Genomic DNA, 5,434 nt, shown 5'->3' on the forward strand with positions numbered 1-5,434 from the left:
GTTTACTAGCTCAGTAGAAAACAACTTGTAAGCACTGGGAATGTTCTGCTGTCTAGTAGCAGTGGTCAGTGGTCAGTCGCCAAGGCATTGAGTGGTAAATAAAAGAAAAGTGTTAATATTTCAAGAACAGCAGTAAATTGCAAAATATCTTGTATTTACAAGCACTATATGACAATACCAATCTACGAAGATGGGGAGAACAATTTTTTTTAAATACAGGATTGGGCATATTAAAATTCAAGATGACAGCTCCTTGTATTTCACAATATATCTTAGCTGGGAGGGTTCAGATGCCCCACACACCACATACTATGTCACTGTAGCATCACAGGGTAAGGTGAGTGAATAGGTTCACGTTGTGACCTGCAGGTTGGAGTGACCAATTCTTTGTCAATAGCTTGTCGAGATTGCTGCAACTAACATTACCCCGTGATATAGCAGCGACTTACCGCAATGTATGGTTGATTCAGGTGCTACGGCAAAAAAGCTCCCATGCACTTTTTAATTCAAATTCATTTTTATAGGTTTATTATTACAAATCCTTAAAGCTACCCCCTACTGCTGGGACCACAAGCGATCAGCAAGTTATCTCCCCATCTTATGATTAAAATCAGATAAAAAAACACTGATGAATACAGGTCTGGGTTTGTTTTTTTTGCATTTGAGAATAATCACTGACATCTGAATGAGTGGTTACTGTTTTATATATTTGGGCTATTTGAAGATTAAGTGAGGTATCGAGGTCATAGCCTATGAAGAAGCCGTAATGGCGAAACTCTGATATAATAAAAGCCTACTTGCCATAGTGCAATTCCATGGAGATTTACTATAGGAGGACATGTCTTCCCTCTCTCTTATTCTGCGATAACTGAGACAGGAGGCACCACACCAGACCGTGTGTCCAACATGGGGAAATTAAAGACTTGACATCTGGTTGCTGAAACTCTAGTGGCAGAATGAACTCAATTTGGAAAATGTCATTCATGAGAAAGAGCCATGTAATCTACGTTCAGGGTGGCCTAGGTCTGCACCATGGCGATCCTTGGCCGCAATGTGTGTCATGACCCCCAACCTATAGTTGAAAAGAGTTTATTTAAGGTAGATTTTGCTATAAAATCCACATCGAAACAGCTTCAACTAAGGTTTGAATTTTTCATACTGGATTTTAATGTGAGAGCCACATTACTGTTCATACCGTGGAGTTTTTATTTTGAAAAGGTTTTGTAAATCTCCCTATGAAAAAAAGGCCATGTCACTTCTTTGATACAGTTTCCTTGTAAATCGCATCATACCTTTATTAGGACCGATGTGCACAATGCCGGTCTTAATGAATCGGCCCCACAGTGTGAAGAACGCAGGAACGGCTGCAGTACAAGTCTGTGGATGTCCTTGAGTCAGTTCTTGAAAGATATCGAACATCTCTAAGAGACCTGAAAATAGAGTATTGACGCCTCCCATCCAACCCGACAGAGCGGAGATCTGCAGATAATGAGAACGCGTGCCCACATACATGTGTGCCAACCTTATGGAGTCAAACAAGAATGCATTCACTCAGCGTTTCATATATACATTTTTATGCTTAGTCACAGGAGAACACATCTGATGGCAATGGCAGACACCAACAGGCCTTATTGTTTATGTGTAGTGTGAGGCCGTGCGAGGGTTGCTGTATGTCCTCCAGGATGTGCATTAAGACCTCTGGAGTGCATTGCAGCCACAGATATAGCTGTGATTGCAGTGCAAAATAAAAGTACGTTTGGTCTTGGGCAAGCTATTAGGCAAATTTAAGAAAGCCCGGCATGGGCTTTTATTTTTGGAGCGAACAACAGGATGGTAATAGGGCAGTTTGCTCCCTCCAGGCTGGGCCTTACAAGTGGCCCATGGCCATCGATTCCATTTAAAAAAAAACTGCAGCAAAGGGTTGGGTGTGTCAGTCTTGGTTTGCAAACTTACAGAGCATGTGGCTCTGCAAAGGTCATCCTGTATGAAGTAACACGGAGCCAAGCAAAGCCAAAAGGCCTGGCACCCCTCAGCGTGATACGGTGGTACAGTCGCCCACGGCAACCGACTCCCTTGATTCCCGGCTGCGATCCAGAGGATACCGTGTGCTGTTTACTTTGTAAGTTCTGGACATTAAAACACGCTTGTTTTGAACTTTCCTGGGTCACTGCATGTCTGTCACACTGCGTCAACACCGCTGCACTATATATGGTAGAGAATGCGGACAGTGTGATCTGAAGCATACCCAAAACACTCTGCATGTCGATTATTAGGCCTGCATCGCTGCATCCCAAGCCTGCCGACAAAATGGAGAAGCTTTTGAAGCAGTTGGCCCTCACGCAGCAGCAGTTTCAGCAGCAACAACAAGAGCAACGGCAGCAGGTGTATCAGCAACAACAGCAGACAGTTAGCCTGTTGATGCAGCAGATCGCGGCTATGCGAGAGGTGGCCCCACCAGCGACCTCAATCCATTCGGAGGTCTGGTACAAAGTCCAGTCAGCGCTGAGGAAGATGGGTCCCGAGGACGACATGGAGGCCTTTTTCACCGTCTTCGAGCACACTGCTGAGCGAGAGAGCTTGGCGTTTTCCCAGTGGGCTGAAGTGGTGGCCCCCTTCCTGACGGGAGATACCAAGAAAACCTACTTGGCCCTGAACTATGACAAACTGAAGGGTGAGATCCTTGCCCGACTGGGGGTTAACACGTACAGTCATGGCCAAAAGTATTGACACCCCTGCAATTCTGTCAGATAATACTCATTTTCTTCCTGAAAATTATTGCAAACACAAATTATTTGGTATTATTATCTTCATTTAATTTGTCTTAATTGAAAACACAAAAGAGAATGAAGCAAAAAGCAAAACATTGATCAAAACTCCAAAAATGGGCCAGACAAAAGTATTGGCATCCTCAGCCTAATACTTGGTTGCACAACCTTTAGCCAAAATAACTGCGACCAACCGCTTCCGGTAACCATCAATGAGTTTCTTACAATGCTCTGCTGGAATTTTAGACCATTCTTCTTTGGCAAACTGCTCCAGGTCCCTGATATTTGAAGGGTGCCTTCTCCAAACTGCCATTTTTAGATCTCTCCACAGGTGTTCTATGGGATTCAGGTCTGGACTTATTGCTGGCCACCTTAGAAGTCTCCAGTGCTTTCTCTCAAACCATTTTCTAGTGCTTTTTGAAGTGTGTTTTTGGGTCATTGTCCTGCTGGAAGACCCATGACCTCTGAGGGAGACCCAGCTTTCTCACACTAAGCCCTACATTATGCTGCAAAATTTGTTGGTAGTATTCAGACTTCATAATGCCATGCACACGGTCAAGCAGTCCAGTGCCAGAGGCAGCAAAGCAACTCCAAAACATCAGGGAACCTCCGCCATGTTTGACTGTAGGGACCGTGTTATTTTCTTTGAATGCCTCTTTTTTTCTCCTGTAAACTCTATGTTGATGCCTTTGCCCAAAAAGCTCTACCTTTGTCTCTCTTCTCTTTTGTCAGAGAACATTCTTCCAAAACGTTTTAGGCTTTTTCAGGTAAGTTTTGGCAAACTCCAGCCTGGCTTTTTTATGTCTCGGGGTAAGAAGTGGGGTCTTCCTGGGTCTCCTACCATACAGTCCCCTTTCATTCAGACGCCAACGGATAGTACGGGTTGACACTTTGTACTCTCAGACTGCAGGGCAGCTTGAACTTGTTTGGATGTTAGTCAAGGTTCTTTATCCAACATCCGCACAAACTTGCGTTGAAATCTCTTGTCAATTTTTCTTTTCCGTCCACATCTAGGGAGGTTAGACACAGTGCCATGGGCTTTAAACTTCTTGATGACACTGCGTATGGTAGACACAGGAACATTCAGGTCTTTGGAGATGGACTTGTAGCCTTGAGATTGCTCATGCTTCCTCACAATTTGGTTTCTCAAGTCCTCAGACAGTTCTTTGGTCTTCTTTCTTTTCTCCATGCTCAATGTGGTACACACAAGGACACAGGACAGAGGTTGAGTCAACTTTAATCCATGTCAACTGGCTGCAAGTGTGATTTAGTTATTGCCAACACCTGTTAGGTGCCACAGGTAAGTTACAGGTGCTGTTAATTACACAAATTAGAGAAGCATCACATGATTTTTCGAACAGTGCCAATACTTTTGTCCACTCCCTTTTTATGTTTGGTGTGGAATTATATCCAATTTGGCTTTAGGACAATTCTTTTTGTGTTTTTTTCATTTAAGATAAATGAAGATAATAATACCAAATAATTTGTGTTTGCAATCATTTTCAGGAAGAAAATGAGTATTATCTGACAGAATTGCAGGGGTGTCAATACTTTTGGCCATGACTGTATGTATGTACACAACGGGTATTCCAATGGCCTTTTGTGGAGACTCGACCCGCCAGGTCTCAGGCATATGATGTTTTGCAGCTGGTAAAAAATGGCTTCAGCCTGAGACCTTCAACCTGTTTCAGATGGTAGAGAGGGTGGTGGTTGACTGGCTGGTGAGGGCTCTGTCAGCAGCCATACAGCATTTGGTGGGGCAAGGGGACACGGGCACTCTGGACCAGGTGATTGGACTGGTTGAGTGGTATACGGCCACTCAGGACTTTATGCGGGACACTACTCCACTTCGGCTGTCACGTCGGGCACCGACAGCACGGGAGCCTGAGAAAAATCCACGACTCTCTTTTGGGGCTATTCAGAATCGAGCCTGTACTGAAGGGGTACCCCAAAGTGAGGGTGACAAAAGTCCCTTTTCCACCAAAATCGGCCCCAAGGTCTAGTTGTGCCGCAGCTATTAAGTGTTGGCGGTGCCAAGGGCCCGGACATGTGGCTGCCAACTGCCCCCTGACAGCTGAACACATGGACTGCGGGTAAACTCGCCGTATGTCTATGTATGTCCAGCCAGTCTGCATCACAACTACAGGCACTGCCAGCAGCGAAACCCCAACTGTGCCAGGTACTCGTCAACCGGTACCAAACAGAGGCTCTCTTCGACTAGGGGAGCTTAGTGACTCTGGTCCATGGGTCACTTGTTGCTGGGGACAACCCCAAAGGACGGAAAGTAGGGTTGCTGTGTATACATGGGGAACTCCGAGAGTACCAGACCACGGAGGTTACTTTTTCCACACCCTGTGGAGAAATAAAACGAAGGAGTGGTGAAGACCCTTCCATATGGGACTGTATTTGGAAGAAACTTGCCCCTCTTCTGGTCCCTGTGGGAGTCCAGGGTTAACTCTCCCAAGGTAAATGTTATTAAGGGCACGGAACCTGAAGATCCCGATTCGGGGATACCTGCCGTAGGGGTCGCCAACCTAGGGACAGATTGTAACCCAGAGAAGGTTTCCCCAAGAGGTATTGGCAGGAGTGGTCAACGAGACCCCACCGATTCCCGAGCTGGAAGTGTCCCCTGGTAAGTTCGGGACAGCTCAGCTTCAGGATCCCACTCT

This window comes from Ranitomeya imitator, chromosome 1 (assembly GCF_032444005.1).
Source record: "Ranitomeya imitator isolate aRanImi1 chromosome 1, aRanImi1.pri, whole genome shotgun sequence".
NCBI classification, from domain to species: domain Eukaryota; kingdom Metazoa; phylum Chordata; class Amphibia; order Anura; family Dendrobatidae; genus Ranitomeya; species Ranitomeya imitator.